Source organism: Lycorma delicatula, chromosome 1 (genome assembly GCF_047948215.1).
Source record: "Lycorma delicatula isolate Av1 chromosome 1, ASM4794821v1, whole genome shotgun sequence".
Taxonomy (NCBI): Eukaryota; Metazoa; Arthropoda; class Insecta; order Hemiptera; family Fulgoridae; genus Lycorma; species Lycorma delicatula.
This window is the reverse complement of record NC_134455.1, coordinates 109,710,950-109,738,453: the sequence shown is the minus strand read 5'-3', so window position 1 is coordinate 109,738,453 and position 27,504 is coordinate 109,710,950. Positions and strand designations below refer to the sequence as shown.

The 27,504-nt window shown below is 30.8% G+C and overlaps 1 protein-coding gene across 2 annotated transcripts in view; it reads right to left on the bottom strand.

The window, feature by feature from the left end:
- LOC142318160 (uncharacterized) overlaps window positions 1-27,504 on the bottom strand; it is a 140,055-nt gene that overhangs the window by 10,783 nt on the left and 101,768 nt on the right. The gene's annotated exons all lie outside the window — the stretch shown is intronic.

The following is a 27,504-nucleotide window of genomic DNA, read 5'->3' as shown; positions in this document are numbered from 1 at the left end:
TAATTCGCACTCGTCCATTATTAGCTATCATGATAGACTCGTTTCATAATGTACCATTATAACACGCATAAAAAAAGGAAGCAAAACTAACACGAATGCAATAAAGCGACTGTTGTCTTGCTATCTAGAACATCCTGTCGCAATACACTATCCCCTCCAGTGTAATACTAGCAATCTCAATCCTATTTCAGACCATAGATTATATTTCTACATTCAGACAAAAAACAATATATATATATATATATATATATATATATATAAAGGAAACCTAAAAGATCTATACTTAACATTAAAACCAGAAACAAGTTCAGATTCACCAGAAAAATAAAATAAAAATAACATATCTAAAGTACCCCAGGAAAAACTACGGTGAATCTTTATGCTCCCTAAACTTTGACGAATACCAAAACAGCTAACTTAATCCCGAACTGCCTCATTAAAAATTGGATGAATCAATGAGAGAATAGATTTCATGATTCGGTAGATTCATGTACCGATGAGGTAGAGCTATGTACGTATGGCTCTCCGTATTTCAGGACAGTGTCGTCTTATACAAGACACATTAAGCGAGTAAGAGTTTTTAGAAACGCATTAAAGAAATGGCAACTGGCTAGTGAAGATATTGAATCTTTTTTTCACATATAATCTAGTCTTACCAAAGACCCAATTTAGAATTTATCAAAATAATTGTCTATCTTCTAGCAACAGTTTTAAACTGATTAAGTACTGTTAAAATGCTTTTCTGTTCTATTCTGTATCTTAATGAGAGTAAAATTTAATTATGAAGCGAAGTTCAACCATATTTTATATGACTGTTGGTACCGTAGAATAATCCATAAGTCCGGATATGATATTCAGTGGATAGTAAGTAAAAAAAAGATTCGATAAATTCTATTATTTTATTAATGTGTGCTGTAGACAGAATAATTTTTTTTTGTAATAAATATATGTTGGTATTTCCTACACAGGTAACCCACAAGAGTACCTAATTTCTTGGTTTGTGTTCTACCTTTTAGCTTTAATAAGTCAACAAGTCGTAAAAGTAGTCTTAAAAATATTGAAACGTAAATATACATTTTGGATAAAATTTCAAATTTTGTTAAATAGTATTAAGCTTGTGTAAATTATTTTGTAAGAAACGAAAAATTATTCAATCAAAATTTGTTGAAGTGGGTTGTAGAAAATATTTTTTTTTAACTGCAAATTATTTTATGAAGTTTAATTAATATTTTCATAATAGATTTATTATACGCATCATTTTATGATTGGTAATTATTATTTTTACCAATTACACTGATAAACATATTTTTTGTTTCCTAACATGAGATACATGATTTTAATCTGTTTTTTTTTCATTTTTCAACTTATAGTTAGCATTTTAAGCTCCTATATTGCATTTTGTTAGCTCATTTTTTATTGTTTAAGTTTGTTAACATAATTTGTGAGCTATAAATAAACAATACAAGACAAAGAATTAAATCACATCATAGTCACACATTATGACATCATATCTAATACTGAAGAGTGAGCCTTCATAGACATGATTAATCATGTCTGTGCAGGTCAAAACATGTAGCTGAAAACACAACTGTGTTGTTTGTATTAAGCACTGGATTTAGGAATAAATTAATTTTCTTCACTTACTGCTGTCTTAAGTTTTTTAACAGTGCAGTGTCATAATGCCTCGAAATTGTGTAAATGATGTGGATGTCTTTTTTTATGTATGTGCTGAGTTTACCGTAAAATCAAATAGAAAAACACCTTTAATTAAAAAAGCATATCATTTGTATTTTCAGTGTAAAATTGGTGATCAGGATATGGACGTGGGCTCTTATAGAATACGCACTAATTGTTCTATATATTTAAGAGGATGGCTGAAAGGTATACGGATGGATTTACCATTTGGTGTACTGTGGTTTTGTGTGAAACAAAGGATTATGCAACCGATTATTACTTTTGTTTAACAAGTATGTCTGGAATTTCTAAAAAATCTAAACATACTGTTAAATATCCTTCATTTCAATCTGCAATCAGCCTGTACCTCACAGTGAAATTCCAGTTCCTGAGTTACCTATGAATGTATGTTTCGAAAGCAGCAATGAAGAATCAGGCAGCACTAAAAAAAAAGACCACAAGATTTTGATTTTCAATTATCTTCCAATCAGCCACATCTTATATCACAAACTGAATTAAATGACTTGATTAGGAATCTAAATCTATAAAAAAATCAAGCTGAACTGTTAGGATCAAAACTGCAAGGTTAGAATTTATTTTTTTTTTTAAATTTCAGCTTTAAGCCGACAAAAAGAATTTTCTCAGAACTTTATTGATGAAAATAGTTTGGTTTATTGCACAAATATTGATGAGCTTATGTTGCACTGAGGACAACTTCATAAACCAGAGGACTGGCGCCTTTTCAAAGATTCGTCCAAGTATAGTTTGAAAGTGGTTCTACAACACAATGGTAACAAATATCCTTCGATACCAATCGCTTATTATTAATTTGAAAGAGACATACGATCTGATGAAAGACGTTCTTGAAAAAATAAGTTATAAAAAACATAGCTGGAACGTATGTGGTAATTTGAAAATTATAGCTATTTTGCTAGGCATGCAGTTAGGCTACACTAAGTACATGTGTTTTCTTTGCGAATCGGACAGCCAAAATAGGGATAAACATTATGTTACCAAAGAGCGGAAGAAACTAGACAACTTAACTCCAAATGGGAAAAATATTATTCATGAGCCCTTAGTTGAACCCAAAAAAATACTTTTATCCCTTCTCAAAATCAAGCTAGGAGTAATGAAAAATGTTGTAAAAAGAATGAAGAAGGATAGTCCCAGATTTTAGTACATCAGGCAGAAATTTCCAATGTAAGTGAAGGAAAATTAAAGAAGGAATATTTGTTTGTTCTCAAATAAAAGAGTTGGTCAAAGATGATGTATTTAACTCAATGTTAAATAATGTAGAAAGTGCAGTTTGGATTTCATTTAAAGACGTTTGGAAACATTTTCTCGGCAAACGAAAATCCGACAATTATCACGATGTTGTTAATCAACTTCTTACTTCATACAGAACTATGGGATGTAATATGTCTTTGAAAATATATTTCCTTATCTCACATCCGGATTTTTCCCGGACAACTAGGAGACGTAAGTGACAAACACGGTGAAAGTTTCCACCAAGACATTTCGGTGAGGGAAAGACGCTATAAAGGGAAATGGAATACTAATATGCTAGCCGATTACTGTTGGACATTAATTCGGGATGTGTCTTAGGCCATTTATAAAAGAAAAGCATCAGCGAAATCATTCTTATACGGGTATGGCCATGCAAATTTATAAATTTTAATTATATCTTTCCTTATTTTTTTTTGAAACGTAATTTATTTAACACTAAGGTAATAAAAAAATTGTATTTACACAAATCTGTAATGTTCGCAAAAAAGCAATTTAAGAAATGGTCTAAGAGAAACATTAAAAAATTATTTTTTTGTCTATCAGTGTTGTTAATACGTTTTAGAATAACTTTTATGTTTCGGTTTTAAAATTGAAGCAATGCTGAAGAAACTAATCGGTATATATATATATACGTAACTACCGCTACGGGCGCTAAGTTTATCTTAGAGTGATAACAAACCAGAGATTTTGTTTCTTATACTACTTGTTATATATTTCAATTATTAATTTTTGTATTGGTCTAAATTTATAATACAGTAAAACAGAATAAATATTAATTTACAATAAAGTAAGACAGAATTTGTAATGATTTAATGAAATAAAAATTATTTTTGAAATTTCGATGTTTTTTTCATATGGTAATACATTTAAATAACAACGAACTAAACTATATTTCACTTGGGGAAAATTTTGGAGTAAAATTAAATCATATACAAAATTTGAAATAATTCAATAAAATAACAATTCTTTTTTTTAAAGATTTTCTTAGGGTAATTAACTCAGCTTCAAATAATGGGCAGGCAGGAGTAGGTTTCATAATGAACAAGAAGATAGGGAGGAGAGTAGAGTGTTTCAAAACACATAGCGATAGAATCATTGTAATAAGGATAAAATCAAAACCTAAACCGACAACGATTGTTAACGTCTATATGCCTACAAGCGCCCATGATGATGATGAGGTAGAGTGTGTATACGAAGAGATTGATGAAGCAATTAAACACGTAAAAGGAGATGAATATTTAATAATAATAGGAGATTGGAATGCAAGCATTGGAAAAGGCAAGGAAGGAAATATAGTGGGTGAATACGGGCTGGGCAAAAGGAATGAAAGAGGGGACAGACTTATAGAGTTTTGCACTAGTAGTATAATTTAGTAATTGCCAACACCCAATTTAAAAATCATAATAGAAGAATATACACTTGGAAAAAGCCAGGGGATACTGCAAGGTATCAGATAGATTATATCATGGTTAAGCAAAGATTTAGAAATCAACTCGTTGACTGCAAAACTTACTCTAGAGCAGACATTGATAGCGACCAGAAGAAAAGGTGTCAGATGAATCGGTGGAATTTAGAGAAGCTTGAGGAAGAGGAGGTAAAGAAGATTTTTGAGGAAGATGGTACACCAATATATAATACGAAAGGTAAAGTCGATAGATGGGTGGAATATATTGAAGAGTTATACGGAGGAAATGAATTAAAAAATGGTGTTATAGAGGAAGAAGAGGAAGTTGAGGAGGATGAAATGGGGGGAAACAATACTGAGATCTGAATTTAAGAGAGCATTAAAAGATTTAAATGGCAGAAAGGCTCCTGGAATAGACGGAATACCTGTAGAATTACTGCGCAGTGCAGGTGAGGAAGTGATTGATAGATTATACAAACTGGTGTGTAATATTTATGAAAAAGGGGAATTTCCGTCAGACTTCAAAAAACGTGTTATAGTCATGATACCAAAGAAAGCAGGGGCAGATAAATGTGAAGAATACAGAACAATTAGTTTAACTAGTCATGCATCAAAAATCTTAACTAGAATTCTATACAGAAGAATTGAAAGGAGAGTGGAAGAAGTGTTAGGAGAAGACCAATTTGGTTTCAGGAAAAGTATAGGGACAAGGGAAGCATTTTTAGGCCTCAGATTAATAGTAGAAGGAAGATTAAAGAAAAAAAACCAACATGCTTGGCGTTTATAGACCTAGAAAAAGCATTCGATAACGTAGACTGGAATAAATTGTTCAGCATTTTAAAAAAATCAGGGCTCAAATACAGAGATAGAAGAACAATTGCTAACATGTACAGGAACCAAACAGTAACAATTGAAGAACATAAGAAAGAAGCCGTAATAAGAAAGGGAGTCCGACAAGGATGTTCCCTATCTCCGTTACTTTTTAATCTTTACATGGAACTAGCAGTTAATGATGTTAAAGAACAATTTAGATTCGGAGTAACAGTACAAGGTGATAAGATAAAGATGCTATAGTAATAGATGCTATTTGCTGATGATATAGTAATTCTAGCCGAGTGTAAAAAGAATTTAGAAGAAACAATGAACGGCATACATGAAGTTCTACGCAAGAACTATCGCATGCAAATAAATAAGAACAAAACAAAAGTAATGAAATGTAGTAGAAATAACAAAGATGGACCACTGAATGTGAAAATAGGAGGAGAAAAGAGTATGGAGGTAGAAGAATTTTGTCTAAAGATGGACGAAGCAGGAGCGATATAAAATACCGAATAGCACAAGCGAAACGAGCCTTCAGTAAGAAATATAATTTGTTTACATCAAAAATTAATTTAAATGTCAGGAAAAGATTTTTGAAAGTGTATGTTTGGTGTGTCGCTTTATATGGAAGTGAAACTTGGACAATCGGAGTATCTGAGAAGAAAAGATTAGAAGCTTTTGAAATGTGGTGCTATAGGAGAATGTTAAAAATCAGATAGGTGAATACAGTGACATAAAGTGACAAATGAAGAGGTATTGCGGCAAATAGATGAAGAAAGAAGCTTTTGGAAAAATGTAGTTTAAAGAAGAGACAGACTTATAGGCCACATACTAAGGAATCCTGGAATAGTCGCTTTAATATTGGAGGGACAGGTAGAAGGAAAAAATTGTGTAGGCCTGCCAAGTTTGGAATATGTAAAACAAATTGTAGGGATGTAGGATGTAGAGAGCATACTGAAATGAAATGACTAGCACTAGATAGGGAATCTTGGAGAGCTGCATCAAACCAGTCAAATGACTGAAGACAAAAAAAAAATTTCTTAGGGATATTTTAACGCTGGTACTACAATTATCGATAAGCTCAAAGGAACTCGGATAATTCCAATTGTAATATTAAAATTATGTATTGTAGTATGTTTTTGTATTTAAATAAAACGTGACACATCTGATAATTTATTTCGTCACTGTTTATATTTAGATACATCGTTGTTTCTTTATGCTAAATTATTCATGAATGATAAGAGTATAACCTTTTAGTTGACCCTTAAACACTGCACACGCACACACACACATTCGCACGCACATTTTAATAAATGTCCCTGAAAAATGCAAACAATAATATATCACGAACTAGTAAACAGAAAAAATACTTACCCAGCTATGATTTTCTCTATATAAATATATTTCTAACCTTCTTTCTTTTTTTATAACTGTGGGTGTAAATACCTTTTATCAAAGAATTAATTTCCTTTATTTCAGCTAAACAAGTTCCTCCTTGAATAAATTTAAAAATAATTTTTACTTTTGTCTTTTTTTCAAAGAAAACTAGTTTGCAAAATAACCAGAACTAAAGTAGTAAAGTATGTATCAGTTACCCAAAATGCTGGTATGATCAGGTGATTATTATTACATCAAATGTTAATAGTAAAACAGTATACTTTATTTACGAGGTCTGTGAATAAAGTAATGAAACTAGTTTTTTTTTTTAGCAGCAAAAGTGGCAACACTGTATAGTTACTCGTAAACATATGATTATATGAACAGCTGATTTATATTAGGTATTAATATTTTTAGTCTATTGTTGCCACGTGAGACGTAAACAAACTTTTAGTGAAACGAGTTTTTGTTGTGCGTTACAAAAATGAGCGATACTAATAATGAGCAATCAAGTTTTTTGTTAAACTCGGTGAGAATGCTACTGAAATTTTTTTCAAATTTGAAAAGGGCGTATGAAGATGACGCTCTGTCACGAGCCCAAGTTTTTAGATGGTTTAAAGCATTTTCAGATGGCCGGGAATCAGTTGCGGACGATCTACGCTCTGGAAGACCGTTAACGTAAAAACGTGACGACAGTGTTGAGCGAATCAGAGACTTGATACGGTACAACCGGCGATTAACCGTCGAATGATTGTAGAGCAATTGAATTTGAACCGTACCAAAGTTTGTGCAAAATTGGTCCCAAAAACTTCACTGTTGAACAGAAAAAAAACACAGTGGAAGTGTGGCGCGATCTTCTACGGTGCATTGAAACTGATCCTGATTTTCTAAAAAATGTTATTACTGGTGATTAATCTTTGAGAACGACCCAGAAACAAAACGCCAGAGCAAGGAGTGGCACACTTCAAACTCACTACGTCCCAATAAACCAAGAATCAGCAAAGCAAAACCATGCTAATATGTTTCTTTGATAATAATGACACTGTCTATAAGGAGGTTTTGCCCACAGGACAGACTGTAAATCAATATGTTTACCGAGAAATTCTTGAAAGACTGCAAAAAAGGTTGATCGCGTAAGACCAGCCATCAACGACAACTGGATGCTGCATCATGACAATGCACCTTGTCACACTACACACTCAATTAATGAGTTTTTGGCAAAGAAAAACATTCCTGTACTTCCTCAAGCACCTTATTCACCTGACGAATCCCTGCGAATTTTTCCTGTTTCCGACTTTAAATATACACCTCAAAGAACATCATTTTAGAACAGTAGAAAACATAAAAAAAAAATAAAAAAATGTATTCGACCATCTGACGGATATTTCGGTTTCCGAGTTCCACACTGCTGTGAAGAGTGGGAAAACCGTTTGAAGCGTTGCATGGCTTCCTAAGGGAACTATTTCAAAGATGACAAGAGTTCATCTACAATTGGATTGCAAATAAAAAATTTTTCTGAACCACTCTCATTGCTTTATTTACAGACATCGTAAACTCGGCTTTATAATATGAAAAGCAGAAAAGAATTCTAAAAATATTTCCTTTGAACTTCTAACAGCTCATCTCCATCTTACCGTGATTGGAAGTGACCGTTTCCTTTTATATAAATTTCGTTATTGGTTTCGGCAATTTTTCCACTATTAACTATTTTAATCACCAAAGCTACTTAAAATAATTTTAAAAAATTTGTCTGTGATATTCGTGTAATTAGTTGAAAATATACAGAATGATTTAGGAGGGGGGGAATTTGAGAACCGATTCTAGTGCTTGAAATAAAGAAAAAATTCATACAAACATGTTTGTAAAGCATTGAAAATGCTTCGTTACCGACTCGCAGCAAGCAAAAATGTCAAATGTATTTCAGGTTTTCCGAATATACAAGCATTTCAGATTACTTATTTATACTTTAGTATATATTTTTGTGCTTCAGTTATTGGTTACAATGGATACCAGTTTCCTTTGAAATAAGACAAAAATAAAAGTGATTTTTAAATCTATTCAAGGCGTTATTTGTTTAGCTGAAATAAATCTATTCATAATTCTTTGATAAAAAATATACCCAACCACAAAAATGAGATCATACTGACATTTTTATATAAAACAAATTTATTTATTTATTTTTATATTTAAAATGTTATATATGTTTTTTTTTGTGACCTGCAAAATCTAATATAACAGGACCAAGAACTGTATATCTCGTAGTTTTATAATATCCAACATAAAACAAAAAAATCCCTTTCGGCATGCCGGGAGGCGGGGGTAGATTTCGCCGGTGCTAAGTAGAGGATAAAAAAAGATTTACACTTTAAAGTTAAGGAAAACTTCAAATTTATCAATACGACAATGGTTGCACGTGAAAAAACCTCACATGTTTAGCGTACGATAAGCCCCATCTTCATACAATTCCAGCAACGTTTTGGTCATTCCTTCCCGTAAGGGTTGGTCATAACAGAAATTGTTTTAGACAAACGTTTTAGGTAATGTTTAGAAGACTAACGACCACTTTAAACCGATGCGATACTGTGCCTATTAAGGGAGGTATAATTTTTTTTTGTCTTCGAAACCCCATTTTTTCCAACCCCATGGCCAATGATTTGTAATATAAAAAACTTTACTTAGATAGATTTTAGGGTACTTGACCAAAAAATAGTAGGAACTTTAAACGAATTCGATATTTTACGTAATAAAAAAGTTATAGCGATATTTTGTTTTTTTCGAAAAACCTCCCCGAATTCCACCCCTTATGATCCGATTATGGCCTAAAATCTACCTAAAAAGAAAGATAAAATCGATGTAAAACTTCTTTCATCTATTCTACATAAACATACAGTCCTAAACCTCTACCATTATAGATTAAATTAACAGAACTCATTTTATAATAATCCAAAATATATGAAATGTCACTTAAATTAAAACTAAGTGTGAAATATAATATACGATGAAACTGTACTCCACTTCTTTTTTCGATCCATGTATTCCATGTACAGGCGAAACGTGTAATTCAACAGTTATAATATAATCGAATTATTCCCAAATAAAAGCGTACACAAGTCAAATGATTGATACAAAGAGAGGAAAAAATCGTGATAACTAAGTTAACAGCCTCTTCATTCAATCTGTAGTGATAAATAACCACTAATCAGCCTGAGAGCGTCGTCCAAGAAATATTGAAATACTGGAGGGGGAAATTATATATATGTTTGTATATATATATATATATATATATACAAACATATATACAAAGTTTGATGTTACTCTCCATTTTTTTCTGTTCTGTTCTACTCGCCTCGACATGCTATACATACATACATAATCTAATCTTATCGTCCTGCTGAGTTTTTGCACTTTACACGTCCCTCCATTACCGAATTGACTGAATCTAAATGTCTTAATAATCGTACATGGCCAATCAACCGAGTTCCCATTTACAAGAATGACCACAAATTTAGTCGTCAATTATCCGATTCTTTCTTTCATTTTGTACTCCTTCCTCACTTAACTTTTATCATCATCCTGTAACAGCAAATTTCAAAGGTTTCTATTATTTTTTCCCAGGTGTTCATGTTTCACTTGCATAAAGCGCTACAATCTACACAAATATTTTCATGAATTTAATACTAATTCTTAGAAATATATTTGGTAGCAGCAGATTTATTTTCAACGAAAGCTCATTTGCTCTTAACGATCTGGTTTTAATGTCTGCTTTACTTAATCGTTGAAAAACAAAGCCAAAAAAATAATTTGTATAAAATATGATGTAAAATGAGTTTCGATTGTTCGATAGTCATCATCAGTAGATACTGATAAATTGAATTAAAAAATTAAATAAACAAACAACAATAAAAATAAAAGAATAAAACTATAATGTAAAATAATAATTATTAACAAAATCTTTTATTTTTTTTTAATTAAATGTTCAGTTTTTACACTATTTCTTTTAGTATTTGAGAATGATGCCTATTTAAACGGAACTACCCTTTAGTTTGATATTTTAAACAGATTTTTTATTAACAGTGTTTCAGCATTTTCTAGACAGTTTAGGGTTTTTTTTAGCTCACGGGCTGGTCTAATGATTAACTCGTCATCGCAAATAAGCTAATTTCTAAGGTTCAAATGCTAGTAAAGGCGGTTGCTTTTATACGGATTTGAATACTAGATCATGGACATCGGTGTTTGGTGGTTGGGTTTCAATTAACCACACTTCTCAGGAATGGTCGATCTGAGACTGTACAAGACTAAACTTCATTTACATTCATTCATATCATCCTCATTCATCCTTTGAAGTAATACCTTACGGTGGTTCCGGAGGTTAAACGGATAAAGAAAGCCTGTTTCTGGTTTTAACCGCTAAACGGTTGTAATTTATAGGAAAATACATATTTTTTATTACGGATAAAAAAAAAAAGGTATTACGTTCGTTTATTATTTTATTATAATAACGAAGATAACTATAATACAGAGTGTATCAAAAACAATGACCCGATTTTAAAACCTGTGCAACCACGCATAGTTAGTGATGCACCATTAAAAAGTACGCGTCCTAGACATTCAAATACCGGCAGCCAGATTGCAATATCAGCGCTCAAAACTAAGCTAACTTTAGTCGTAAACAACATAATGTTTATGCAACATAAGGCATTTTTGTGTTTTACATTTTAGCAAGATAGAGTCCTTAATAACGGTTCAGCGTGCTTTTAGACTGCGTTTCAAGAGCGATCCACAATCAACTAAGAATACATCGTTGATCTAAAGAATTTGATGAATTGGGGAATTAATATTAGGGGAAGAGTTCAGGAAGACCACACATTTCCGAGGAATATGTACAATGAATGAAAAGGCCACTCGTCGCGCTAGCCGAGGACATGAGATACCTCATATGACTATTTGGCGTGTGTTAAAACGACGCTTAAGGCCGTACCGATTAGAACCGGTACAAGTTTTTAGTTTAAGTGATAGTCTAAAAGAAAATGTATTGATTTCTGTGATATGTTCTTAAGTGATATTGATGATGTTAGGTTCTTACCGTGGCTAATGTTTAGCGATGAAATATATCATTTAAGCGATAAAGTTTCACCTCACGATGCGCATATGGGGACTTGAGAACCCGCACGAGATTATAGAGCCAGAGCGAGAATCACCAAAATTTAATGTTTTTTGTGCGATTTCGTTTATAAAAATTATGGCTCTATCTTTTTTTTAAGAAAATATAGTAACAGAGGATTCTTTGCTTTAGATGCTGCAGGACTGAATAGCTTTTCCCACAAATAAATGAAGATTGAAGAATTGATTTTTCCGCAAGATCGCCACATCTCTACAATCCCGCCACATCGGTACAATCAAGTTCGTCGGTTTCTAAATGAATCATCACGTCGACGCTGGATACGGGAGCTTAAAAGTCGGCACTACACTCTTGGCCCCCACGATCCTCAGATATTAAACCTTATAACATTTTCTGGTGGTGATGTGTAAAACATATGTTTACATGTTCAACCATCACCTGCTGATTTGGATGAGACGTAAACCAAGATCACAGCTGCAGTAATGTTTTAGCAAAAGGCTATTTGCAGTGTGTTTCACAAGAATTCAGGTATCGTCTTGACGTTACCCGTGCAGCAGATCGAGGGCATACAGAACGTTTACAACTTTATAAGTAAAATTTTAACCATATTTGAATATTATGTAATTTGTCTGTAACACATTTTATTACGAAATATATTTGTTTGAAATAAGATCATTCTTTTTGACACGTAATGTATTATATTAGTCAAAATGCAGTACTTCTAAAACTATTAAAAATCAAACAAATAAATTAACAAAAAAAGTTACTTCAAAATAAGGTCGTTTACACGTCTTCATAAGTATACCAAATTAAACTTATACTAAATAAACTTAATTACTCATTTACTCTATTAAAAATAATTCTAGGTAACACGCTCCTAGGTAGTACGCGATTAATCGTACTAAAATTCACTTAAAATTAAATGAAAATGCGCTGTAGATAATCATAAGATTATCTTACTGAAACCAAAAGTAGCTGCTAACAGTTTAATTTTAAAGATAAACTTCCTGTACATTTGTAAGCTACAGAATTAATAATAGTTACATATTCTTCCATAAACAATTGAAAATTAAATTTATCATCAGCAAAATACAAAAAATAAACTGTAAAATAACCTCACACGTGTCATTCATCTGGGAGTTGGTAATAAACATCAGCACATCATGCTGATTGCGCGTGAAAAAAACAATTGCTTAAACCAACAAGGAATAAAAATTCAAAGCAATTGCGAAAATTAATTGTTACTGAATGATACAAAAGAATTCTCAAGTTTTCTATTGAAAGAAATAATTACAAAATGAAATACATGAAAACTACATATATTAGACTCTCAAGTTAAAATAACTACAGCTAATTACTAAAATCTACAATAAAAAAAATCAATTAATAATTAGATATCATATCTATTTAAGTAACTGTAAAGGCAGTAAAACAAAAATCAAAATGGAGAGAGAAAAGCAGATTAATAATAAAGAGAGGAGAAACGAATATTTTTAAATAGTATAAAATCGTATAGTGCAGAATATGTATCTTCCATTTTCTACGATCTTTTACTTTTCTATCTCGTGATTCTGAAATATACGAGTAATTGTAATTAGAAAATCAAGAAATATAAACTGTAATTCAGAAAGGGTTGTGATTTCTAGTTTATCCATGCTGTCTTTTGACTTATGAATAAAGAAACAATAACAGGAGTTGAAAAACAATTGATATCAAGAGTTCAAAAAGTAAAATAAAAATGTTAAGACTGAGATTTGCTAATAATTCAAATTCAACTTAAAAATAAATGAGTAAGGGTTAAATTAAGGTAATGGAATATTACCTTAATAGAGAAACTATGAAATGCCTTTACGTTTTCGGTTTCAATGATGGTGATATACTGACATTCACCTCCCCGTGGTAGAGAGGGTGCAACGGCTGTTAATAACATGTTATATGCAGGCGACAAACAAATAAAGAGACCAAGTATCTTCCGGGATAAGAAGATTCCCTTTACCAAGTGCCAACAGCCTCTTTGAGAGTGGATGAGCAGGTAGAGAGAGGTCAAGGCACCCTATTGTCTTTAGGGAAGAAAATAGTCCCAAAACGCGGAAGAGCCAAAATTGGTCAACGACATTACGATGCAGAAGCTAATGGGAAAGCATTGCGTTAAAGATCCTGAAGGATATCCCTTTGCGTTCAGCTGGTACGGCTCTGTTATGGAGTTGGCTACGTGGACTGCCAACTTCGCTAGGAGAAGGCGTTTAGAAGAAGAATGAAAAATTATAAAGGCGACTATGATCCATATGATTATCTGCCTTAAGACAGGTTCTTTACTCTATACCTTTTTATTCTCCTCTATTTTCGTTCACTTTTCACATTAATTTTTCATTTATCACTTTGCCCGTTAACCATTCTAATCTTCTACACTTCTCACTTCTCCAATCTCCTCCATGACTAATTTCTAACGGAAGGAAAGATATTGATTGATGACTTGTATGATATCGCACCGACAATTAAACCAAGAGGAATCTTCATATCATCGAGAGTTCAGTGTAATAGAAGTAAGCAGCGAAAATTCAAAGAACAACTGCATGAAACACTGATTCGGAAGTAGATGATCTTCTTTAAGCCTCTAAAATTCAACTTAACTGCATAAGTACAATGTATAAGCCGAGCAATCTGTAATAATAATCTATTCCAACAGGAATATAAATCAGTCTTCAGCTCCCTACAATACTGACAATTACAAAACCACAAGATATTACAGGAATTAGGAGTCTGAAATAAAGGAGTAGCAATGAAAGAACGGTAACAAATATAGGACCGATCCAATAGTCACAGGAATACATCACTGGTAGAGCGATAATTCCTCGTTTAAGTGAACTAAAAATATAAATAAAAAGAAAAATGTAAAAGTACTCCAGTCAGGATTCACGGAAAAGATATTGGAGAGAGAAAACAGCTTTAAAATTAAATAGATGGAAAATTAGGAAAGAATATAGAATTAATAAAAAAAAAGAAGAATGAAGTAGAATCGCGTAAACGAGATACGGACGAAGAAGAGTTTAGAGAAAAACCCAGCGAACAGAGGATATACAGACGTAGAGGAAATCTGACGATCTCTAAATCGACTAACTAAAGACTAATTAAACCGATTAACTAAAATAAATATTACGATTTGATAATATTACATAATAAGTAAAGGATTTCTAACTTAGGTAACGGAATATAGACTAGTTAAAGAAGACATCAAAAGCACACAGGCCCAAGTTAAGCTTTTATGGAAAAAAATTGAAATGAAACCGTTGCTGGGAAAAATATTAAAAGCTCTACTGTGTTTGACAATTTTTTCCCCATTAAAATACAAAATGCAGAGGCTTTTGCAAATTTTCCTTTCTCCACAGACAATGAGCTATTTAGAGTGTTTAAAAAGAAATGTGGTTGAAGAAAAACGTAAAGGAAAATTTGAAAACTAATCTTTCATGAATATGAGAAATAAATTTTACAGCGGAAATAAATTAAGAAACGAATGTACAATAAAATTTCTGAATTAAGATTTATTTAGTTGGATTGTGATTCTTCTGTAACGGTAGGTATGATTGATTGATTTGGGAAAGAGTAGATGCATAGAATTTACAAAGGTATTTAATTTTATAATTAAGAACAGGAGAATGGCGGTCATTGCAAATTGAAAATATTTTATAAGAAACTTTACGACAGAGCTTCGTGATCTTTAATTTTTTCCGTGGTCCAGAAAATTAGAAAACTGTAAAGTTTAACACAAACATTTTCTAATTTTCTGGACGAAAATTAAAGATCTCAATTCGATATTTTCAGTAGTTAAGGAATTATTTAACTTTTTCCGATATGTCTTCCGACTTAAATGACAAAAATTTCTAAATAATGTACTCATGAAAAGGTTTCAATCAAAAAATAGTTCAAAAAATGTTCGGTAGAATTCTTGAACTTTTTTTTTATATAAGCCTGTTGGTGTCAGCATAGGAATTAGAAAAAACATATAAAATAGAAAGTAGGACATATTTTTGAAACTTGCTTCAGCATTACAAGAGAATTTTTTAAGTTAAATGGATTGATGAAACAATTAATTATATGTCTTAAGAGGAGTAAGAAGAACTGTTGGCAGAATCTTGTAAACAGACGAACTAAAATAGGGTGCCAGATATACTCTGTTTAGTAGTTAATGTGGTAACAAAAGAAGATAAAATATCTGTACGAATGACAACGATAACAATACAAGAATACGACAAATGATTATGAAGGAAGTAGTAAATATTCCTACATTAAAAAATTAGCGTACAACTGAAAGGAAGGGAGAGAGAGAGAGAGAGAGAGAGAGTAAGTGGTAAAGTGAGGAAGTATAAAGAATAGCAAACATAAGACTACATACAGCTTTTTAATACAACATAAAAATATTATTTTATTGAAGTTTTTATGCAACATAATATTAACCCAAGACTAAAATTCAAAACTCAATGGATTATTTTTAAAAGTAAAATAATAATTTTATTTTAATAAATGACACAAAAAAATGATTCAACAGATAATTTTACTAGTAAGAAGATTAATTTCTAATTATAACTTTAATTATTGAATAATAAAACAATTAATTTTGATTAACAGCTTTTTTATTCATTATGATGTCAGACACCTCACACGATCAGAAATAGAAAATAAATAGTATTTTGTAAAAACATTTTACAATACAGTATTATAAAAAACACTTTTACAATAAAAAATTATTCAATAACAAAAATAAAATTGAAAAATATCAGAAGTTTTTAATGGAATAAAATTTGATGTACATTTCATTTTTTTTTTTTTTGAAATGTATAAATGTAATTTAATAGGCGTACAAGGAAAGGAAGTCATGTGTTGTCCACATAAATTTTTTATATTCACCTGATCAAAACGAACATCCACAGGTTTTTAAATTTTTTAAATAAAATTCCTTTCGAAGTCCCTGTCTGAAGTAGAAACAGTTTAATACTAGGAAAATTTCCAAAACTAAAAAATCATTAGTTAAAAATATCAAAACTACATGAAGATATTAAAAATAGTTGATTATTAAGAATTAATATAACGAATTTTTGGTATTTATTTGCACGTTTCAACTAGTGTTAGGCTAAGAATTAACTTAAAAAGTAATTTATAATGTTTTCCCTTTAATTTTATGAAGGAAATTTTGTGTATAAAATAAAATTATAAATGATAACTAATTCTGAAATAATTTAAGACTATCTTTCCTCATTTTATTATAATTATTATTACTATGCAACGAGTCGCTGAGCTTAAAAATCATCTAAAAAGGTATATCTCGACTAGTACAGTATTTTTGAACTTGGGTGCCTCGAAAAATTATTAAATTCAGGAGAAGGGGACTTCATTTCTATATATAAGGTTGCTTTCTCTTTGTTAATAATGAACAGTAGATAAAATAAAATGAATAATGAATTTTTTTAATATATTTCACTTCAGATTTAAATTACAATTTTTAAACTTATACCTATAAATATATGAACCAGTATAGTATTTATAAAATAGCAAGCTGTGAAAATTATCTGCCAAATAAACAAAAATAGATACAATAGCTGATTAAAAATAACTTGTGTCACTGGTGTAAATAACATAATACACGAGTCTATAGATGCAAAATGACCTGTATCGTCGCTAGGCACGTTCGGTTAGATTAAAAGTCTGTACTGAACAATTTTCTTGGTATTTTGTCTTTATACTTCAATGAATATTATAAAACAAACGACCAAAAAACATTGATCACTTTGAAAAATTAAATATTATAATTATAAACATTGTCTAGTGTTTAATTTTAACGCAGACAAAAAACCTATATGGACAACACAAGATTCCTTTAATTTAATAGGCGTACAAGGAGTACGCCTGTTAAATTACATTTAAACGTTTTTGTAAACTGAAAAATACATAAAATTATATTTCATTAAAAATTTCTGATATTTTTCTTTTTTTTTGTTATTGAATTATTTATTGTAAACTTTTTTTTACAGTTAGAGGTTAATAATTTCTAATAAATTAGTATACTTAAATTAAAATCATACTAAAAAAAAAAAGAGGAGATGAAGTCTGATTCGAACCGATCTGCCTTCCACTAAGATCCAAATATTTCATTAATTATAATATTATTGGGCTATACTCCGGTAGTATGATAGGTACTCCGCTAGTACCACTTATGATATATCGTTGAAAAGCACTCAATGAGCGCTTTTAACTGCACTTAAGAAATAGTCCGAAATTCATTTTTCTTTGGATTTTGGGCTTTTTGGACAAATCGATTGCAATCAAAAGGGGAGGTGCACAACTAGATGTTACAACAGTCCTAAATCCAAAATTTTAACCCTACGGCTAATCGTTTTTGAGTTATGCGAGCTACGTACATATGTCACTCCGAAACTAGTCAAAATGGATATTTCCATTGAAATCTGAAAACCGAAATTTTTCGCGATCACAATACTTACTTTACTTCGTACAAGGAAGTAAGAAGGAATTATTAAAATCGTCAATGACGGTGCTACATTTTCTATTAGTATTTTTTTTAACCTCTGGAATCACCTTTAGGTCTTGCTTCAGAGGATAGATGAATGTTTGAAAATGCGTGTGTGAAAATGCCATGCCTGACGGGGATTTGAATCCGGAACCTCCGGATGAAAAGCCGAGACGCTACCAATCGCGCTACATAGGCCGGTATTTTTTCTTATTATACTTTAACCACACTATTTGATGCATTTTATAAAATAAAGAGCACGCAATCAAATAATCATAACAAATACTACAATAAACAGTTATACTGAAGTTACAATATATCAAACCGTAAAGCGTAATAACGGAACGCTTTGTACCTGTTGGAAGAGTGGATGAAGCCCAACCTGGCACCAGTAATTCTATCTCCTACATCAGCTAATCTTTACCAGCAAAACAATGTTTGGGATATTTAAATACCAGGTCGGTCATCGAATTATAAAAATGTTGGCTTACTAGGTCTCTAAATATAAAAAACAATTCTACGGGTAGATTTAATGGATTCAATGTACCCCACTCTTTTGAGAACTAAACACAAATGTTTAATGGCAATAATCTACTTTGAGAGAACTTTATATTCTCAATTTTCAACGAAAAGCAAAAAGATTTTTCCTAAGACAAAATCCTCGTTTTTTAAAAATAGTTCAAAACTATTATGAGCAAAATTTTCATTTACAACCAGCCCCAATCGAGATGTAACCCCTGATTGCCTTTCCTAACTTTCCACTCGTTTAATTTCCACATTTAAAATTTTAATAGCAGTAATGTTATATTTATAGAAATTGCAAGGTAAAATTTAAAGATTTTTACTTCAACCAAACTTAGGTTATTAACCTAAATGGATGCCAACATATATAAAAAAACAGAATTTACCCCCCCTTTCTTTTCATTTCCCGACATTTTATGTCCAAAAAAAGGTAATTTTTGGGATGATTAATGTACTTTCCCCTTGTTACTGTTGTACAGTGTTATAACTACTGGGAATGTAAAATTCAAACTAATTCTATGGTAACTTTTTAAAGACTATTTTATAAATCGATATAAATAAAAGTATAACTATTAATTTCCTTCTGAGAAATTTATAAATTCATTAAAATTACAAATATAACACGTAAAAAAAATTATATTTAAAACATGATAATAAAAAAGATACTCTTTCGGAATTTCACCCCAAATTTTTATATATTTTTTTTTTTTAACGACTTATAGTTGTAATATTATTTTGTATTATAATTCATTAAAATGCAAGTATTTTAATGATTAGATAAAATTATTTTGGAGAAACGGTGGTAGTATAATTAAAAATTCATATACTTTTAAATATAACATTTATATAAATCGTAATTAAAATTACTTTTATAAACACAATACATACTTATTTTACTAAACGGTAATTATACTACAGGATGAAACTCACTAATATGTTTACCTAACAAATTGAATAAATCTTCATCATTCATATATCGGAGACGCCATAGAAGTTAATATAAATAAAAACCCAACAAACTCAATTAGCTCATTAATGATGGCGTTATTGTTATATATAATTTGTATATTTTACATTAATTAGACAAGGCTAGCGAAACCTACCGGGTTGGTCTAGAGGTGAATCGTCTTCCCAAATCAGCTGATTTGGAAGTTGAGAGTTCCAACGCCCAAGTCCTAGTAAAGTCAGTTACATTTATACGGATTTGAATACTAGATCGAGGATACCGGTGTTCTTTGGTGATTGGGTTTCAATTAACCACACATCTCAGGAATGGTCGAACTGAGACTGTACAAGATTACATTTCATTTACATTCATATATATCATCGTCTGAAGTATTATCTGAAGGGTAAACAGAAAAAAGAAAAGACGAGGTTACCGAGCGTAGTTTATGTTTTGTTAGGTTATGTTGATATACATACGATTCGTCAAATATCGTTAAAGAAATATAGAAAAATTTTGAGGGGGAAATTCCGAAAGAGTACCATAAAAAATTAGTAATGTAATACAACCTTTGACAAAATTTTATTAAACCATAAGAAAAACACACCCTTGATCATGCAAATAATCATTATTAAATTGTAACAAATCCGCTTTCACAAAAAACATGCAAATTAAAAGCAAAACCAAATGCAAACAGTGATATGAAAATCAAACATAAAGAGAAACAAGAAGCATTTTCTGTGAGAGAGAAAATTGAAAAAGATTTATCATTAAAAAAGTACCTTGTCTTTGAACCTTACGAATTAATGAGAAAAAAATAGTTTTATATTACATTAAAATTTGCCCCTCTACGTCTTAAAAAGTTTTAATTTAATTTTTTTTTTTTTTAAGAAAATCAGTAGGAGTAACAATGAATAATAATAAAATATCTTATTTATTTTTATCGTAGAAGTGCAATTTCAATGTTCCAGAACTTAAGTAGGAGATTATATAAAAACAATAATTAATGTTTAATTACCTTTAAGTACAGAATTTTATTTTTTGTTTAAAATATATGCAAGTTTACCGATGACGAGTTTCAGTATGACGCTAATTTTTATTATTTTTTTTAAATATGCTGCATCAATTTCGTGTAGACAGGAATGTTTAATGCACAATAAATAATTAACATACGTAGTTAAATAATTACAGTAAACAACGGGACGTAAAAGAAATTACAAAAAAATTTGATGTGGACACCACATATCTTCCTTGTATACCTATTAAATTACATATATACATGTTTAAAATGAAAAGTACATAAAATTTTATTTCATTAATAACTTCTGGTATTTTTCAATTTTCTTTTTTTTATTGTTATTACTGAATTATTATTTATTGCAAAGGTTTTTTTTATAATCGGAGGTTAATAATTATTAATAAATCAATATATTTACGTTAAAAAAAAAGTTAAAAAATAGGAGATGAAATCTGATTTAAACCGATGTGCCTTCCCCTTGTAAGATCGAATATTTTATGAATTAAAATTTTATTTGGCTATAACTCTGGAACCAATGAAAATAAGTACCACTTATGATATATCGTTGAAAAGCTCTCAATAAGGGCTTATTACAACAGTTAAGAAAAAAATCTCCTCTGAGCAGCCCATTTATCTTCTTTTGTTGTTATCCTGAAAACCTTCAAACCTTTTGACTGTTTCTCTGTTCCTCCCTGACCAAAATCGTAACGTCTCCAAATGCAAAACTGTTAATTCCATTTTATTTTTTTGTACCCACGATGGTTTTTTGTACCTTTCCCTACAACTTTTCTCTCTATGTTCGGATAACTTTCTCACTAATACAATTAAATAAAAGTGGTAGAAGACCTTTTCTAAAATCTAGATTTCGAATGGTTCTGACAATTCCCTCCTAAAATTTAACTTTTGAGACTGTTTTTGTTGGCATGTTCCTAATTATGTTTTTTGTTTTTCTATTTATTCTTATTGCTTCTAATATTTTAAAGAGTGATTCTCGATCGATAGTCATACGTTTTTTTTGAGATCTACCAATGTTATAGCTGTAATTTTACTGCTTTTAATCCTGTGCCTCAGGATGGATTTTAAAGAAACGATCTGATTTAAGGATGACCTACTTTTCCTGAATTGTCCTTGGTATTCTCTCAGAAAGTTTTCCATATTTGCTTCAATCCTTCGCAAAAGAGTTAATGATAAAATTTTATTGAAAAAGAAATTCTTTTTTTTATTTAAAAAAAAAGAAATTTTTTTGAAGAAAGAAGAACTTGCATTAAAACTGCAGGGAATATCGACCGTCTGTTAGAAAAGAATACAGCCAAATCTCATCAACATACAATTGTAGGAAACAATATTAACATTAATAAAAAGTATACATTTACTTATTTCAACAGCTGTTTCAGTGCCTACCAGTATTTTAGCGAAAACCGTGTTTGAGATTACAAAATATACAGTTACGTATTCGTATAAAATTTCTAAGGAATAAAGGCTTTATCAACTTATCTTTTTATTTTCTTAAAATTTACCCTGCGTAATCAAATATTTAAATAATATTACAAAAATTTTTTTCAAAATGTTTAAAAACTTGCTTTGTACTTTTTAGTTGTACTTCAATAAAATAATTATCATAAATTGGATGAATTTAATTAGTAGGTTAATTTGTATTTCAAAAGAACACATCATATATTGAAATTTCTAATGTTTACAAAATATCAAATAAATTTTCAATCAAACATGTACTATCTGCTGCACGGGAATGTGATTGGCTTTGTCTTTGAAATGTCAATCGAGCTGCACGCTGTATTGGTTTTTCGGCAACTCTTTGTATTGGCTATGTGAATCTAATCTTGCACGATTTGCTTTATTATTCTCATCTATCTTCTTTTTGTCCAGATATTTCTGCCGCGCTTTCTCTAACTGCCTTTTTCGCTTAGTCGCTGTTTCTTTTTTTATGTCAAACAGCTACAGGATTTGCCATCAGCGATTCCAAAAACCCCGCATAGCCTTTTTGCAGATTTCGCAATTTTTAACACCCGTACCCTTACTTTCCACCCCTAATTAGACCCCGTAGGGAAGGATCTTTGCAAAAGTAATGATGGAATATTGTATTGTCACTAGACCTTAGTAACTGTGCAAAATTTAATGAATCACCAATGTCAGGAGGTATGTTAAATTCAGGATGCAAGATTTGAGGACAAACATGAAAAAAAAAACATTGTGAGTTAAAGAAAAACAAGTAAAAATAAGACAATATATTTTTTTTAATATAATCTTTTTCCCCACCTTGACTCAGTAAAATAAACTTTGGGAAGATTACTTAGAAATTTTTACAATCTGGATATTACAAACCTAATAACTAAAGTTGTAGTAGTATTTAACAATATTTTTGAAAAAATCTCACGTTACAATTATTAAATAAATTGTTAAATATTACTATACAAAATTACTAGCATCCTCGTCGCGGCTTCGCCCACGTTATATGGTTACTTGGGTTTCCAGTCGTGGTCAATTTTTTTTATTATTTTACGTTTTTTAGTCAAGTAACCCATGCAGGTACAACCAGTCGTGTCACACATATAGTAACATTGGCAGCAGGAGGTTGAGCCGCCGCGCCGTACAACGTCGCATTCCTTAAAAATTCGAATTCAAAAAACCCCAAAATGGTTTTAAGATATTTATTTGAAGAGATCTGCAAGTTCAATCTACTGAATATATCGTTTAGTATAGTCGGAAACGAGGAAAATTGGCAATCATTTTTCAACATTTTTTTATATTTTTCTTCACACCTTTAAAGGTCGAACTTCGAAAAAATATAAAATTAGTTTATAGATATTTACATGAAGATTAAACGCACCAAAAATCAAATTGATATCTTCATTTATTACTGAGAAATTAAAAAAAAAAATAGTAAATTTCATTGTTACTCAGTTTTAATTCTTTAAACTTGGATTTTCAAAAATTTGTTTCTTAGTGTGCGCTTACACCGTAAGAAGGAGTATTCAAATTTTCATCAATTTATCTTCAGTAGTTTTTTCTGGGCATTAATTATAAATCGGTCACGAATATTGTTTATAGATCACCAAAGTAGGTTAAATAATATTATGTAAGTTACAATTAAAAGTATATGATCTAATCATACATTATCTAAATCAAAGTGTAAATCTGAATTATTAACATAAAAAAAGGAATAACAGGAAAAAACCTTAACTATTATTAAAAAGAAATTTAAAAAAAAACACTTCTTTAACAATAAAAGGTGAAAGAAATAACACAAACAAATTAAAAACCCAAAAAACTTCGTAAAAACATTTTATAAAGCAAATTAAATCACCAAAGGCATGCATTTATATATATCAACCAATTAGAAATGAATATAATCAAGCGTAAAGTCACCAGCAATTTATTTTTGTTTCTGGGAAAGAGCAGTATCATATTTATGTATATATAACGATTTATGTTATTTATTAATTTAAAATAATAATAACTGCAATATAATATATTACCCACCGTGGAAAATTCTCCACTCAATTGGACCATGACAAGATCAAGGAGCAGAGAACGGTAAACTTAGACACCTTTATCATAAAAAAAATAATAAATAAAAAATTCAGTAATAATACGTACATAATGTGAACTCTGAAAATAACTATTGAAATGAAATGTTAATGAGTGTACAATGAAAGCATTATCTAAATTTATGTTTGTAATAAGGAAAATATATATTGTAAGATAGGAAACCAGTGACCAGCAAAAAAATACATAAATAAAATGAAAAATTAACCAGAGTGTTTATGACTAAAAGGAAAAGTGGAAATGATGAAGGAAACGTTAGATAGCGTTGAAGATAGAAATATTATCCGCTTGGTCCAAGCTAGATATCCGAAATAGAACGAATAAAAATGAATTCAACCTTGAAACTATTCTTGATAATCATTTTTATTATAATCAATACAAACACAATCGTTTGTTTAGCTTATTCGTGAGAGTTCGTCTACAGGAGAACGGCCTTTATCAGAGGGCTTTAACATACAATTGTTATATAGCAATCTTCATATGTTTGTAATATTCTCTCATTCAAACCGAATGAATTTTTTTAATGATTAATTCACCATTTAAGTTGTAATCCTGTGAGTTTAATATAAATTTTGTGACATATAAAAACTTATGACATATCCGACATGGATTCGAACCCGGCATCTTCCAGATGAGAGGCTGCCAGTCTACCATGGATGTCCGCGACAATGAGGCTTGAATGCATTTGTCTTGTTCCCCAATAATTTGCCGCTGTATGGTTTCAAAAAAAATATCTATTTTTAATCCGAATACGTACAATTTCGTCTAATGTAAAAGATTCAAATTGCATAGTATTTAATGCATACTAAACAGTAAAACTCATTGTCCGACATAAAGGGGTAATAAAATAATTTTTTTAATTTGTCTATACATTCGTTAACCAATTTAGATTCGGAGTAAGAGTACAAGGTGAAAAGATAAAGATGCTACGATTTCCTGATGATATAGTAATTCTAGGCGGGAATAAAAAGGATTTAGAAGAAACAATGAATGGCATGGATGAAGTCCTACGCAAGAACTACCGCATGAAAATAAACAAGAACAAAACGAAAGTAATGAAATGTAATAGAAATAACAAAGATGAACCACTGAATATGAAAATAGGAAGAGAAAAGATTACGGAGGTAGAAGACTAAATATGGACGAAGCAGGAGCGATATAAAATGCCGAATAGCACAGGCGAAACGAGCCTTCAGTCAGAAATATAATTTGTTAACATCAAAAATTAATTTAAATGGCAGGAAAAGTTTTGAAAGTATATGTTTGGAGTGTCGCTTTATATGGAAGTGAAGCTTGGACAATCGGAGTATCTGAGAAGAAAAGATTAGAAGCTTTTGAAATGCGGTGCTATAGGAGAATGTTAAAAATCAGATGTGTGAATACAGTGACATAAAGTGACAAATGAAGAGGTATTGCGGCAAATAGATGAAGAAAGAAGTATTTGGAGAAATATAGCTAAAAGAAGAGACAGACTTATAGGCCACATATTAAGGAATCCTGGAATAGTCGCTTTAATATTGGAGGGACAGGTAGAAGAAAAAAATTGTGTAGGCAGGCAACGTTTGGAATATGTAAATCAAATTGTTAGGGATGTAGGAAGTAGGGGATATACCGAAATGAAACGTCTAGCACTAGATAGGGAATCTTGCAGAGCTGCATCAATCCAGTCAATTGACTGAAGACAAAAAAAAATTCGTTAAGTATAAGTCCAATTCCTTATTATGGCGGAAATTTACGAGGGAACTGGGTACAAATTAACCCAGTTCCTTACCTGTCACTGGTGTTTTAAGGTACACCTATGCGTGCGGACACTGTCCACAGACAGTGTGGATACTCTCCACAGAATGTGATTACTGAGGGGAGGAGATCCACAGAACACACGGTGTTCATATGCAACCGGTTTTTGCAGCACAGGGAAACATGCCGGAGATAATTCGGCGTATTTACTCCAGAGAACATCTTGGAACCACGCTGCAGATCGAACGATCATAATACGCGGTGTCCGGGGTGTTGGTTAACATTATCCAAAAAAAGTTGGCGGAAGATGTATAAGTGTAAATAATTGCATCTAAGTCTCCCTTAGGGCAGGTCCCTGGCCCTAAGGTCAAAATAAAAAAAAAACCCGATGGTTCATAGGCAAGGGGCCAACAATGGAGTTGCAGATGGAGATAAGACATGATGGTATTATTACAGCGCCGCATTCGGTGCTGCAATAGTACCATAAGGTGGGTTCGGCATCCAATGTTATAGAGGGGGAGGTTTTAATAGGTATGCCCGCAAGGGAGAGTAAAATACAACCATAGGGTTTGCACCCTTTATGATGCCTATAGGGTTTCCCTTCCACAGATCAAATAACGTTTCAAAACAGAGTGAAGGTGTCACCAACATCTGTAAAAAAAGACAAAAAGGAATCAATTTCTTTATTACTTTCCCTAGTAAACCTGGTATTGGATGCTTGTTATTTTTCACATTGGTTAAGCAGTTTTCAAGATAAAGTTTTATCTCGTCAAATTGCCAAAAATATTTCGGATATATAAATTTTACTAACAGATGTACTATATATAACTTATAATGTTAAATAAATCCTATCATTAAGGTTCGATAATCAGTTTGACAATAATGCAGCATTGCATATTCTTTTATAAACGCAATATAACAGCAATAGGATATATTAAAATAAGGATGGACAAATACATCTGAAGTAAGCATAAGACAGAATAAAGATTATAATTGCACAAACCAATGCTGCAAAATAAATAACAGTCCTCTTTTCTCTCAATCCGATTATTACTGATTATTACTGAAGGTTGTATTAAAATTGGAGAACATTTTATTAATTACACTTCCTCCCTACAAATGGGCAACGTAACATTAATTTTTTATGATCTACGCATGTCACTATTTAACATCTTAAAAAATAGTACTCATGCAAACCGTTCTACATGGTAAAATTTTATTTTTTAACACATTTGAATAGATTTTAAATTTTAAAATCTGCAAGATATATGCTTTCTTCTTTCTATATACGTAATTGATAAAAAAATATAAAAAAAATATATAGGTATATTGTAAAATAATAATAAAAACCAAAACCTATATCACAAATCGAATATAGAAATTGTTATATAACTATTTATAGATCATATAATTTAAAGATCATATAAAGATTTATAAAAAACATATAAAGTGTGTATAAACATTTGAGAATTTTTTTTATCTTAATTTTTTGTGTATTTAAAAAAAAGAGAAAAATCATTGT